The 12,716-nt window shown below is 38.6% G+C and overlaps 1 long non-coding RNA gene across 11 annotated transcripts in view; it reads left to right on the top strand.

The window, feature by feature from the left end:
- LOC130545850 (uncharacterized) overlaps window positions 1–12,716 on the top strand; it is a 46,222-nt gene that overhangs the window by 13,529 nt on the left and 19,977 nt on the right. For 6 of the 11 annotated variants that reach the window (XR_008961717.1, XR_008961718.1, XR_008961713.1 and 3 more), the window contains 4 exons: window positions 181–213; window positions 2,314–2,416; window positions 4,275–4,376; window positions 5,950–6,068. This is a non-coding gene — a long non-coding RNA (uncharacterized LOC130545850). Of the gene's footprint in view, window positions 1–180; window positions 214–2,313; window positions 2,417–3,160; window positions 3,292–4,274; window positions 4,377–4,533; window positions 4,696–5,949; window positions 6,083–12,716 lie in introns of all 11 variants that reach the window. The other 5 variants (XR_008961714.1, XR_008961719.1, XR_008961712.1 and 2 more) reach the window with 5 other exon arrangements.

Raw genomic sequence — 12,716 nt, 5'->3', positions numbered from 1 at the left:
ATGTCATCATTTATTCACCCTAATGTTGTTCAAAACCTGTGTATGACTCTCTGTTTTGTGGAGTACAGAAGATATTTTGAGAAATATCTCTGTGCAAGTGTTCATACAATGGAAGTCAATGGGAGCCAGTGATATTTGGTTACCAAAATTATTCAAAATATCTTCTTTTGTGTTCTGCAGAAAAAAGTCAGACAGGTTTGGAATGACACGAGGGTGAGTAAATGATTAAATAATATTCATTTTTATATGAACTGTATCTTTAACAGTAGCAGTACAACTAACATCATCAGACGTATTTGATCAGTGACCTAGAAGTTATTTTTTTAATCATTTGTACATCAAAACATTTCAATTCAATTAGGGCTGTCAAACGATTAATCGCATTATCTCCAGGGTTTGTGTTTACATGATAATATATGTCTGCATGTACTGTGCATATTAATTTTGTGTTTATAAAAACATACACACACGTGCATATATTTAATATAAAAATTAATAAACATTATTTGATATATAATGTATGTCATTGGTAAACAAAATGAAATACATATAAATATTTCCTAAAAATGTATACATGTATGTGTTTGTGTATGTGTTTATAAATACAAAATTAAGATGCACAGTACATTGACATATATTACGTTAACACAAACTTTTATGCTTGATGCGATTTATCGTTTGACAGTCCTAAATTAAATTTTCATGTTCAGAATTGATTTTGAATGCCAAGTTTGATGGTGTTTTGTCTGGTTACCATATTTTACCATGTTTAAATCTATTCTACAGATGTCTCACCAATATCTGATTCTGTACAGAAAATACTATTACTAGATTCCGTCAGGTCTGCTGACGCTTCGTATCTAAGATTCATGTGATTAATACTGAGGTCTGATTTCATTGAGGTCTTTTTTTCTCAATGATAACTGAGTGCGGTGGGGAAAGAACCTGCCAGTGTTTGTGAATTTCCCCACTGCTGCTTACTAGTGGTTTCACACTTCACACATCAGACATGTGGTTTTGCATTTTTTTTTACTATGAGTAAGTACACTCTGTGCTTAAGGGCGCACACGCACACACAAGGGCCAAAGAGGAAGTGATTCTATAGACGAGGCAAAGATGGTACAAGCTGAACTAGAAATGTTCTTACCATCCTTCCTGTCATGCACCCCATTTATTAAGTGCGTATGTAGGGACTTGCTTACGATGTGTTTACAATTGTGGCTTTTCTATCGAAGCCTCATAGAGTACTTTGTTTCTTCGAAATCATTAGGCCAGTACTTAAATTGCCCTTCACTTACGCAACCAAACTCAAATACATGTTTTTTTTCTCCTCAGACGAGCACTTTCAACAAGTTGGTATGATTTATTAGGGTCTTCGTGAAATTTCTGGAACATATTTTGCTTAAAAACACTCAATGGCTGTGTAAACAAAACCCTTCTTGCCTCGTCAAAAACAGCTATGCTCACAGCAACCCGTTTTGGTGCATGTCTCTTTAAATGATAATGAGTTACAGCGAACCCCACCCCCCTTCTGTCTGGCGTGTCAACACAACACACGTGTAGTACTGCCATGGCAATGGTTTATTTAAATTGTATTTCCTGAATTCCTCTGCGGTTAGTTTCGTCTTAAACGTCTCAAATCATTCGTCCGGAGACAAAAAAATCAGTCATAGCAAACAGCGAATCCTAATGCGCTTACGTTGTGCGTGTATGCTTACCTAAAATCCACGGAATCCACTGCAGATCTCAGCGGAATTACGTGGATTTTAGCGTTTGTCATTGACAAGTTATAACGTTACACACACAACGAGACAGATTTTTAAGCCTAAGCACGAATGATTTGAGACGTTTAAAACGAAACTAACGCCAGTGTTCGCCCCTGTTCATTAGCAAAACAAATAGCTTGCCGCAGCTGAACATATTAACGCACATAATGTATTAACATTCATACAGCTAAACTCCAAGTGTCCATCTGCACTACTGTATATACAGTAAATTTAACACTGGCTTTGAATGTTCTATTTAGCCCGTGACTGACTTAGTTCCCTTCGCTATCATATGCTAACGTTATCCTCCTATATATACAGGTACATTTACGTCAATTCAGACTGTTGATAAATATTACTTACATCGGCAGCTTTGTCTCATTCAGTCGGTCTCGATCCCTCTTGAGGAACAACTTTGAAGCTAATCCGGCTTGTACTGTCCCAGGTTCCGGCTTGAAGTGATTTGCGCAAACAAGCAGGTTTTTACTTATGGTTTCTGATGGATTTCAACTAAAAATAAAATAAATCCACTCCTGTCTCTTCCTAGGTTTGGACTCTGTGCAGCGACTACATTGCATGTTGTCCACGAACTTTAGCCATGGCATCACGTACACCGCTGTCGCTTGTGAAAACAACAATGGCGGAGCAAGGTGGGTGGAACTGTGTAGATTAAGGGGCAGTAACATTATTATAAAATCCGCTTTGGACGTCACAATCGGAGCGAAATCTGAGCGGAACGATTTCTCACATGCTTGCAGGGAAAGGCACACCAAAACAAACTTACTGGGTTCTTATTTTGCACGTTTTCTGGGTTGCTAGATGCACCGGGGAGCCGATTATAGCACTTAAACTGAAAAGGTGGGGTTTTCATCTGATGTCTCCTTTAAAGCTAAAAATAATAATTGTTGGAAACTGGTTCTTCAAAAGGTCGTCGGGAGGTTTATTACCAAGAATAATGAATCTGAAAAGGGAACATGTTGACCACCAGTAAATGATGCTCTTGAACTATTTTTCATCTTCCACTAATCAGAAATGAGAAGTGCTCTCTGTATCTGTGATGATATTATCAGCTAATGTCTGTAAACATGTTTTGTAATGTAGACATTCTTCCGAACTTGTCTTTGTACTGCAGCTGAAGCACATTTTGCAGTCATTTTATATTTTCAATCGACCTCAGGTAGAAAAAAAAACCCTGAAAAATGATGTTGACAGTGTGGCGCACAAGTGAGGTTACTGCAGTAAATAGTGTTGAGGTTAATTATCATTTTGAATTTTTAAGGCTTTTAATTTTCCTACATTATGTTTTGGTTTTATTCCGAATGCGCACACAAGAACTGGTTATCTTGTCGTCTCCATTCTGAGGTTGCGTCTGACCTGTTTTAGTTTTGTTTCAGTAAAAGAAGCAGAAAGGTGGGCTGGAAATCTGGGTCTTAATCAAACCACCTGGCAGTGCCAGACTGTCTGCCAGGCTCCGCCCACTCCCATGAGACTGGCAATGTCGTAGCCCCTATTTCCCACCCTCATGGTGGGGGGATATTATTTTGTGTGTATTTTTGATAAATGACATTGTTTCTTTTGTAAAAATTTGTGGGTGAATAGCAGACTCGCCAAGTAAAGCAGTAAATCTTTTATAATGCATTTACTTTGTAGATTGATTTTGAGTCAGTAGCTGAAACATTTGTGACCCTGTCTGTGAAATCCAGGCTAAAGCCTCATAATCTATTTATGAGATAATGAGCATCAAAGTTTGATTTCAACCATCTTCACTATGATTTCAATCTTTGATATGGCCTTACTCAGTCAATATATAATATATCATTGTTATTTTATTATAGATTATATAATTATAGATTATATTTTCACATAATGTAATTTACATTGTATACAATGGTTTTCTGTAGAAAACAGTAAATTAAAGAAAAATGACTAGCCATATCTTCACAGACTGGGTCACATTTGTTTTGGACACAGACACTATTTCTGAATGTGCATTTACAACAAAAGTGATTTATTTTTATCATTTTACTCATTAGACAGCCCTAATACAGTATTTTCAATTTAAAGGTCCAGTGTGTAATTTTTCAGAGGATCTGTTGACAGAAATGCAATATAATATACATAACTATGTGTTTAGAGGTGTAAAAAGACCTTACATAATGAAGCGTTATGTTTTTAATACCTTAGAATGAGCTATTTCTATCTACATACACCGCGGGTCTTCTTGCATGGAATTCGCCATGTTGTTTCTACAGTAGCCCTAAACGGACAAATTGCTCTACAGAACGCGTTTCGTAAATATGTTACCTCCTTTGGCAAAGAAGCGGAAACGTGACGACATCTCAGTTCTGTCTCAGCCACTGTAGTGCTTCGAAAGGGAGGGGTGAGCGGTGGAGTGAGCCGTTGGTTGCAATTTGCAACCTCACCACTAGATCCCGCTAAATTTTATACACTGGATCTTTAAAGCAGTAAATTCATTGTGATCATTTTAATCAAAATCTTTCCTAATAGCCCCTGGACCCTGCATGGACACCCCTGTCTCCGGATAGAAATCTTTGATGAAGGCTGAAAAAGATCTGGCTGAACATACGCACACCAAACACATGTTCAGAGGTGAGGATTCTCAAGACTTATTTTCCAAACTAAGCTGCCTCTCAACGGTTGCAATTGATTCCTAGAGTCTGCCACCCACACAAACACACATACAAGTACACACACATCCATGCTGACGGCAGTTTATCAAGGAAAGTAAATCTTTCCTCCCCTGCAGAGCTCATCTGTTTCTCTACCACCCTGCTAACCCCCGCGGACATTACTGGGCTTTCTATACTCCCCACCCAAGGGGCAGGTGGAACACACACACTAAGCAAACACCTCCTACCGAGTGGCATTGAATAGGACAGCTGCCCATGAGATTAGGGCCAACTGCTTTGTGAGTAATGCAGCGTCGGCCGCCATCAAAGCCAGTTGTTTTGAAGAGACAGGATATGTAAGAGGATGTCCAGATTAAATAACAGACCTATTAATGTCAACCTGACAACAGCGGGACACAGAGAAAAAACTAGGTCATTAAATATGCATTAAAATGAGCTCATGCTATACATTTTTTTTTACATTTCGTGTCAAGTCTGTTAAAGTTAACTTAATCCGTTGTGATATTTACTGTATTTACAAAAAGCATGGTCTGTATCCTTTTACACAGATTCTCTTTATATTTACGTAAGAATTATTTGTGACCCAGTCTGTGAAATCCAGGCTAAAGTCTCAAAATCTAATTCTAAGATAACAAGCATCAAGCATCAGATAACAATCATTGTATTGTCATTGTGTTGAATGTCTGTACTAGAAGCTTCCAACACCAAAGAAAATTCCTTGTGTGTGCAAGCACACTTGGCAATAAAGCTCTTCTGATTCTGATTCTGATTCTGATCAAAGTTTGATTACTGTGATTTTTGACATGGTCTTAGTCAATATTAAAGATATTTTTATTAAGATTAAATTTTCACAAAAAAAAAATCTTTATATTATGTAGGATGATTTTATATAGAAAACAGTAAATCACTAAAAATGACTTGAGCTGGGTTTTACAGTCTGGGTCACATTTTTCTTTCATTCATTAAATGCTATTTATTTTTTTCAACATCCTCCTTTTTTTTCGTTTTCATGTTTTAAATAGAAAAAATGTGTAAAATGTTATGACTTGTCAAATGGAACAGGAATACAAACTTGAAGTGATGAGTAGGTTTAGCACAAAAAAGTTTTGTATTACATGTGTCGTATCAAAACGGATAAGATGTCTGCCATTAAAACCTAGCTTCGTCTTTCTGGTTAATCTACTTTGACCAAGAAAATCATATAAAAGAAGGATGTGGAGTCATCCCATCCTTTACATCCCAGCATTTAAACGCAACACATGCTAAAACAAGCTTTTCTTCTTTATATCAGTTCTGTTATAAAGCAGTTTAGCTACAGTATGTAAATTCATACTTGAGAGGTGTGTATCTCAGTCCCTGCACAGGTATGAACCTTCTGAACAAATATACCGTTCAAAGACATGTTGTTGCTTGGCACCTATTTGGCCTGGAGGTAAAAGGATTTACGGAAAACCCATGTCATCGATTCAGTAGTTCATGTTTTATGCAGAGTCATCTGATGTCATTTTGGCAGCATGTGTGTGTTTTCACAGGGTGTGAGAACCGTGATGGGGAGCTCACTGCGTACTGTGTGGTTTGTGTGGCCCTGTTCTCGAGAACAGGCCCGGATGATGAAGACCATGAGATCCTAGAAGAGATGATCGGAACAATGGTAAGATTACTCAGGTGGGTCATATCACATTTATAGGCCCCTCCCTTCCCTGTGACCTTTCTGTCTGGCCTGTTTATTCCCCTCCAAAGGGAACAAGCTTTTATTTCAGTGCTTCTTTTCTTCTGTCCTGCATTCAGTCTATAAGACAAACACAAAACCACACCCCCACTTTCACTCTTTATTTGCCTTCTTAGTTCTTGCCCTCATAAAACTCTCCAGATATAGTTATTACTGCTTGCAAGAACTCACACTTGGAGAGAGGCGATTGACTTTTGAACTGCATGCACAGGCAAGCATGAATCCCATTTTCGTTTCTTTTTTTATGAATACCTTTGTCACTCGAATTACAATTTAAAGGGGTCATATGGCACGAATACCGGTTTTTCGGTGTCTTTGGTGTGTTATAAATTGCCCATGCATGCAGGGGCGTAAATCCCGGGGGGACGGAGAGGACACGTCCCCCTCCATCCGAGGGTTGTTCCCCCAAATCATTAAAAATCGCACTGTCTATAGTGCTAAATATATTTATGTATACCTAAACTAATTGTGTAATTAGAAAAAAATACAAACGCAAAAAATGCGTTTTAAGTTTAGAAACCGTTGAGTTCCTCCTCCCTGCCTCACAGTGGTTTGGCCCACTGCCTGCTTTCCCCGTTCATCTCACCTACGCTACACATAAATAAGGTATGCGGCTCAGTTCATCAGTGGTTGTTGAACTCCAGTAAGAAGGCTATTTTACTCACGTTAAATGAAGTGATTCTCTTTAATGTAGTTGATTCTGATTCATTAATAAATTAGTTGTGGCAAAAAATGCTGATTACTGATGTATTTTTCCATGAATCTGCTGTGTTAGCGATTAAAACGTTACTTAGCTAGGTAACGTTAGCTTGTTTACAATAGCTTGTTGCATAGTGCGTCACACACTGCAACTAACACGCCGAAGCCGTTTCCCATGCATTGTTTTATTTGTGGCGACCTGGCATCATGTTAACATTAACGGCCACAATTAGCCACCGATCCTTGCCATTCAGGTCCCGTGTCACACACAGTCGCCACATATCGGTGACAATTTATTGACTTTGGCACTATATTTAGTGAATTTCAGACCCCTTTTGTCCACAAAAGGTGCACAGCTTTCATTCAGTTGGAAAAGCTCGTTTTCACAGCATCTATTTTGTGCAGTGTGTGCGCGGCGGATAAGCTAAACATTCAGTTGACTGAAACTCGACGATTCGTCAACGAGTACAACACAGAATTTAAGCATCTGTCACTGTTACTGACTGTTTGGGTACACGAACATGAACATAGTACATCTATGCACATAGTGTGTTGGCGGAGGCAGTGCACTACATGGGAAAATAGCCACCACTCTTTAATGTAGATGTATGGTGACTTTGTCAGACGATGTTGCAGTATAAATCAGGATCAAATTTAAAAAGTGTTTGCTCATTGTTAACATGTAGTATCATGGGTAGTGTGTTTTTATACTTGTCTTGACAACAGAGACAAAAAAATGTAAATGGAAACAGCTTTATTAGGCGTTCACTTGTATTACAGTATGTGACAGTTCAGTTCAGTTATAATATGACTGCAAGTCTGCATGATAAACCTATGAACATAACGCATATTGTCGCTTTGTGTCGTAAGTACACTTTTGACTGTATTGTTTGTGTCCCCTTCAAAAATTGCTCTTGAGAAATTTTGTTTTTTGTCCCCCCTACTGTTAAATGAGATTTGCATGCATGTATTAGACACGTAAAATTGCAAAAATTAAAGTGTCGGAAACAAAAGATGCATTCTATCTAAAAGCGAATGCTCACCCAGACCTGCCTGAAACGCCTCGTGTAACCACACCCCCACAAATCTACGTCAGTTCATGGTATGATTTGACTAAGACCGCCCAAATGTATACGCAAGTAAGGTGGGCGTACCTGTCAGTACAATTGCTTTGCAACCTGATGTTCCAAATATGGTATGAGTGGCGTTACATTTCCGTCACACGCTTGCAGTATTCGACCAATCACTGCGCACTGGTTAACTGGCCAATCATAGCACACCTCACTTTTCAGAGCCATGAGCTTTGTTAAAAATCTGCGCGTTTCAGAGAGGCGGGACAAAGAGGAGATACAAACATGCACGGTATGTGGAAAATATAGGTTTTTTTTTACCTTAAATCGTGTATACACATTGCATTACATCTAAAACAAACGATAATATAAGTTTTAGCGGTGTCATATGACCCCTTTAAATTAGGCATACATCACATTGTCACAATCCCATAATACTCCAAAAAGAAGCTGCACCTTTCTACCTAACATTTAAAGGTGTTACATCAAGGAAACTTATCAGATGGATCGTAGTAAACAAGCAAACATTTTTGTTGAATAATAATGGTAGAATACATATTGAGCTTTATTAAAGGTCCGGTGTGTCATTTTTTTAGAGTATCTATTGACAGAAATGCAATATAATATGCATAACTTTGTCTTCAGATGTGTATAAAGACCTTACATAATGAAGCGTTACGTTTTTATTATCTTAGAATGAGCTATTTCTATCTACATACACCGCAGGTCCCCTTGCATGGAATTCTTCATGTTGTTTCTATAGTAGCCCTAAATGGACAAACTGCTCTACAGAGCACGTTTCGTAAATACGTTATCTCCGTCAGGAAAAAAGTGAAAACGTGATGGCATCTTAGTGCTATTTCAGCCGCTGTAGTGCTTCGAAAGGGAGGGGTGGAGCCGTTGGTTACAATTCGCAACCTCACCACTAGATGCTGCTAAATTTTATACACTGGACCTTTAAGAAATTGTCTACATTTCTGCAAGCATTTTTATGCATAAAAAGTATTTTTTATCTGAAATGTGATCTACCACTGTCTTCATACAACCAGTGAACACATGCACATTGTGTCCGTGTGTGCGTTCTGATGTGTTACGACAGACTTGGGTTTTTCTCACGAATAGGAAGTTTCTAGTCACTGCAGACTTACAGGGAACCTTTATCTTGGTTGTTAACCTCAAACCGTCAGTGATGGAACTCTGTATCGTGACTCATTTGTCATGTGCTCACTGTGTTTTTGAATTACTCTACAGCCCAACAGCCAATCGTTTCAAATACAGAAAATCTCTCTGTGATTACATAACAGCGTTACTGCTTCAGATTCAATTAAATCGACTGTGCACTTTCCCAAAAAATCCAAACAATGTTTGTTTTGGTATGATTTTTACACCACTGATTTAGGCATTGAACATACGCTTAAGCTTTGTACTGTTTACTCGCCCAAAACTCAGCTATATTTTCCTTGTAATGTATAAAACCATTTAGCTTGATATTAATGGTTCTCCACTGGTTTTCCCAGGATTTACACTGAAGTAAATAAATTGTCTTAAAAAGCAAACACTGAAATGAATTATTACCAAATAGGTTAAATTTTTTTTTTAAATGAGTAAAAATATAATCGTCTCTTGCATTTTAAGTTACATTGTCTATCGGCGGTTTCAGTAGCAACAACATAAACAAACGTTATGTGTCCCAAACTTAACTTCCAGTAGACCTCCGTAAAGAATCAATAACTGTTGAGTAGTTTTAATTTAATTGAATACATTTAATATACAATACAATTTTCATATGAATTAATATGACTTTAACTTAAATTGTTAAATTATAACCAAACACCGGAAGTTAATTTTAGGTCAGCATGTGCGTCCGATGAAACCGTCTATAGGTAAACGCTAAAGATATATAAAAGCTACTTGTTTTACTATACTAACTTTATTCCATGTATTAGTTTTTTGCTTTTTATTATAATTATGCAGCTTTTTTTTCAGAACAGTCCTGCGAGCGACCATTTGAGAAGTACTGCTTTATTAACCGTATTTTTGTTTAACTGTGTGTTATGTGTTTGCACATGTGTATATTTGTGTTTGTCCTGTCCTCACATTTCTCAACTACACAGGCAAAGAAAATAAAGAGAGCAATTTAAAGCAATAGAGCCAAAATGAAAATCAAGATGTCCGGATAGACGAATGAAAAACTTGCTTCAACAAAACGAACATGTTATGACTACGCATTTTGTCCGACAGCTTTAAGATGCATCGCCGTCTCTCTCTCTCTCTCTGTTTTATTCTGTCTGTCCCTCTCTTGATCTCTCACTCCCTCTCTGTCGCTGTGAGTTCGGTCATTCTGGCGCTCGCGTCTGGGTCGCAGCATCTCTCTTTAGCGCTGCAGGATAGTTTCTCTGTACAGTTCCCCACAGTCCTCTCCTCTTGCGCCTCTCGTCTCAGTTGTGCAAACGGAGCCTCATATCCTCTGAATGAAGACGCTTCCTCTGTGGCTTTTTAATTTTACCGAAGATTTCTAATGCTGTGATTGGTCACTCTGAATCCCATTTGTCTTTCAGAAATCATCCTTCGGTAGAGTCGCGAAACAGGCGGCGATGAAACGATCCGACGTCGTACCTTTCTCCGAAGCGGATTTCAAAAGCTTATTTTGTTAAACGCCAGGACTGTTTAAAATTGAATAGGTTCAAAAAGAGCTCAATTTTTCATCTTTTGAGGAAGCAAAGGAACTGGTTAAATGGGTATTTGTGTGTGTTTACAAATGTGTGTTTTTTGTGTGTACACTACGTGTGATGACAGATAAAGCACTTTAAAAGAATGGCTTTTAGGCGTCCCCTCCCACAGGTCAAGGGCATGGGATTATATGTCAAGTGCCTGTGTCGTCATGCTGGTTTCTGTTAGCACCGGACGCGTCGCACGTGTCCGCACATGAGCCAGGCTGGCACGAAGCTGCTCGATACACATCATCAGCTACATCCGTTTTTAGCTATGAACAGCTGTGCTTTAGTCACTGAAATGGCATCATTCCTGATTTTTTCCTTCTTGTTATAGTATTGACATTCTTATATGTTCCATCTCTTAAAAAAAACACACAAAAGAGGTGTCTGTTTGAAAGAAAGACTACTTCTTTGTTTCCATTGGACTAACAGTGCTTCAAAGCCAGGAAAAGGTAACATAGCCGTTTATTTATATTTATTTCCCAGCACTGAAAGGGTTAGGCAGTCTGTGAATTCTCCACTGCCAACTCCCAGGCAGTTGAGTAAAGTAACCCGATTCAGAGGCATCTGCGCTGGGAAGGGCACGTATCCGCCTCCCCCTCCTTTTCCCCCCATTCCTCTCCTCCTCCCGTAGCTGTGGTTAGCCCCGCCCTTTCAGGTCACGTGACTTCTCTGAAACTCCCTCCTCCCCCTGCCTCCCCCCATGTTTCCAGTAAACCGCTTGTAAGGAGGGGCTGAGTCAGTCTGAAACCAGCTTCCTTTTGACCACAGCTTGTTAAGAATTTGTCAACGTGGACTCCAGGGTGCACATTTTTTCCCCCGTTTTGCGATAGATAGATTTGAATTTTTTTGTCCCTCCCTGGAACGGTCTCTGGCTCTGATTACGTCAGGCAGCCATAATCACTTCCTGTGCTTAACAATAGAAAGAGAGAGAGCACGTGTGAGTGGATTTCATAATGGACTTTGATATTTGGCGGCTTGTGTGGCAGACACGTTTGTCTTGGTGACTTTCTGAAAGGGGTTCATTCATAAAAAATAAGAACGATATCATAACTGACTGATGACCTGATTACGGTCTTCTGCCGGGTGTCCCGGCTGGCTGTCGGATTGTTCCGGATCGCATTAGAGCATCGGTAAAATTTGCTTCTGCAAACTTACAGACCGACAAATGAACATTCCATGTAAACTGGAGCGATACAAAAATAACTTTTTAGACACCTCATAAGAATCTATTAGCTGCTTATTTTTTAAAGATTTTTAAAACTGTCATCATTCGCTCACCCTCGAGTTGTTCCAAATCTGTATAAATGTCTTTGTTCCGATGAACGCAGAGAAAGATATTTGGAAGAATGCTTGTAACCAAATAGTTCTTGGCCACTATTGACTACCATAGTAGGAATAATTACAATGGTAGTCAAAAGTGCCCCAGAACTGTTTGCTTTTTTACATTCTTCAAAATATCTTCTTTTGTGTTCAACAGAACAAAGATTTTTTTCTACTATGGTAGTCAATGGTGGTCAAGAACTGTTTGGTTACAAGCCTTCTTCCAGAATGCAACAATTTTATACAGATTTGGAATTACTCGAGGTTGAGTAAATGAAGACAGACATTTTCATTTTTTGGTGAACTGTTCCTTTAAGTGAACGATTGCCATCCGCTAGCCTCAGGTATATGTTGATGGTTTATGTATAGGAATGTTGCTATTGTTACTAAGGTGCCATTGACGTAAGGCGACCCTGGGGGAAGTCAGTCTGTGTAAGCAGTAACATTAAAGCGCAGTGGAAAGAGGAATATTATGAGGTGTGACTGTAGATTAAGGAAACACCTTTTTCTTTCATGTATATGCGTCAGTCTTTTTTAAATTTCTGTGTCAACGAACCGACCAGGAACCCGCTGCAATGCAAAATATATTACATGCGCAGTACAGCGTTTGAAAGGCGGCTTTACAAAATAAAGGCAGATATCTTAAGTGTATTTTTTTCTTAAGATATACGTCCTAAAAAGTATAAATGTTCAAATGTGTTTCCTTGAAATTATGCTGAGCTTCTCCTTAGCAAAACAAGTCTAATAAGAGATGAAGTAGACAT

The sequence above is a fragment of the Triplophysa rosa genome, linkage group LG22, assembly GCF_024868665.1.
Source record: "Triplophysa rosa linkage group LG22, Trosa_1v2, whole genome shotgun sequence".
NCBI lineage: Eukaryota > Metazoa > Chordata > Actinopteri > Cypriniformes > Nemacheilidae > Triplophysa > Triplophysa rosa.
This window is presented reverse-complemented; position numbering and strand designations above follow the sequence as displayed.